Raw genomic sequence first — 2,132 nt, 5'->3', positions numbered from 1 at the left:
CAAGAAACTTCTTCAAGGTAGGCTGGTTCTGGAGAAGCAGTGCTACAGATTCAGAGCTGTCTCTAGGGAAGTGATAAGGGAGGCTTGTCCCCAGATCCCTTGCTGACTGTAGATATTTTTTTTTAAAAGAAGCATTTCATTACAGCTTTAGTATACTCAATAACATCAATAACAGTTTCCAGAGCAAAGATACATCTCTTTCAAAAGTGGCTACAAAAAGTTAGGTTTGCTATCCTCCTAAAACAAAGACCCCAAAATTGGCTGACTAGATTCACCAGATGGACAAGTAGTCGGGAACAACACAGTGGACAGTAGCAGGGATAACAGAGTATAGGGGTTCTAGTGGGAGGAGGCAGGCTATGGGAGGGTGCCATCTGGGAAGTGGGTGTATAGTCGAATAAGATGGTTTGGGATGTTCTGTGTGATATACACACACAAGAAAAATCAACACATTTTAAAAATGAATTATATTTGAGAAGGAAGCATAAAATATACATCATGTTAATTAATAGAGGTCCCAAGAATCTTAGTACAACCGATTATGAACAGTAATAATTAGATACATACAGATGAGAGATGCGTGTGCCAGTGTCTCAGTGTTACTAGCAAAAACAATGAGTCTTTTTGTAAGAAACAATGTTTTTCTTCCTTAGCCCCCCGTCTTTTCTTTCTTCTTTCCTCCCTTCCTTTCTTTCTAAATCAAGTCCCTTTTCTTTTTTCCAGTAGAGGTATATGTTTAGTTTTCAAGGGACGTCTGAGTACACAAACTTTTCTTGATATGTTTTAACATATATAATAGAATGCATGAAATCCTTTGGGTGGGTTATGTGGGGTTAGAGATAGGGGATGGGAGGGTCTAAATTTGATTAAGATGTATTGTATGAAATGCGTGAAAGTCCAATAAAACATACATTAAATAAAGAATTATAAGATATATAATAGTATTTTCTCAAGCTACATATATAGCAATTGCTATGGCAGCAGTGGAAAACAACAAATCTTGTATGTTTTACAGCATAAGAGATCATTCCCTGTTTTACATCCTTGGAAAGTGAGATGATACATTCTGGTTCATACATTTATGGAAGGCATATTTATAATTCTGTAAGACTACACCCAAACTTGTAGTCTGTGTAGACTGGAGCTCTGCTAGAGTCTAATTGAAATATGTTTTGACAGGTTTGGTATTATCATTGATGATGCCCACTGGTAAAGTGCTTGCAAAGCAAGCAGGAGGATGGGTTTGATTCCCCAGAATCCATGTAAAAAAATGAGCATGGTCATAGTGACACACAATTGTAATCCCAGCTCTGGGAGGCAGAGACAGGCAGATCTCTAGGGATTGCAGGTCAGGAGTACTTGGTGAGTTCTAGGCCAGTGAGAGACTCTGTCTCAGAAAAAAAACAAAACAAAACACAAAAGCAGGTGAGTCAACTCCTAAGGAACCACACCTGAGACTGTCCTCAGGCGTGGACACATGAACACACACAAAATCAATAAGCATTTATATCTCCTTAATTGTGTTTTATTATTGTTCTAGTTTGTTTCTCCATGTCTGTGACAAAATACTCTGAAAATACCAACTTAGGAAGGAAAGAGTTTATTTGGCCTACATCTCCCAGGTTATAGTTCATCAGGGAGTCCAATAGGAACCTGGAGACAGGAGCTGGAGCACTGGCCATGGAGGAACACAGCTTATAGGTTTGCTCCGGGGGCCCCTACTCAACCTCCTTTCTTATGCAACAAAGGCCCACCTGCCCAGGGGTGGCACCACCCACAGTGGGCTGAGCCCTCTACATCACTCAACAGTCAAGAAGATGCCCCACAGACATGGCCACAGGCCAGTCCAATGGAGGCAATTCCTTAACTGAGATTCCCTCAACCCAGGTGTGTCAAGCTATCCAGCACAATTGATCCCTTGTCAACTTGACACACAAACACATCACTATTAAACCATAACCTTTCCAATTCTTATCCCTAAGATATGATTTTAATATAAACAACATAAGACAGTATATACTTAAAAGCCCCATAGTCCTTAAAAAATCCAAAGACTTAAAAGTCCATAGTCTCTTTTTAAAGTCACTTAACAGTGGGTAGGCTTCTGTAAAATCCAAAACAAGTACTGTCTT

This window comes from Nannospalax galili, unplaced genomic scaffold, assembly GCF_000622305.1.
Source record: "Nannospalax galili isolate Female #2095 unplaced genomic scaffold, S.galili_v1.0 scaffold1654, whole genome shotgun sequence".
In the NCBI taxonomy this organism is placed as follows: domain Eukaryota; kingdom Metazoa; phylum Chordata; class Mammalia; order Rodentia; family Spalacidae; genus Nannospalax; species Nannospalax galili.
This window is presented reverse-complemented; position numbering follows the sequence as displayed.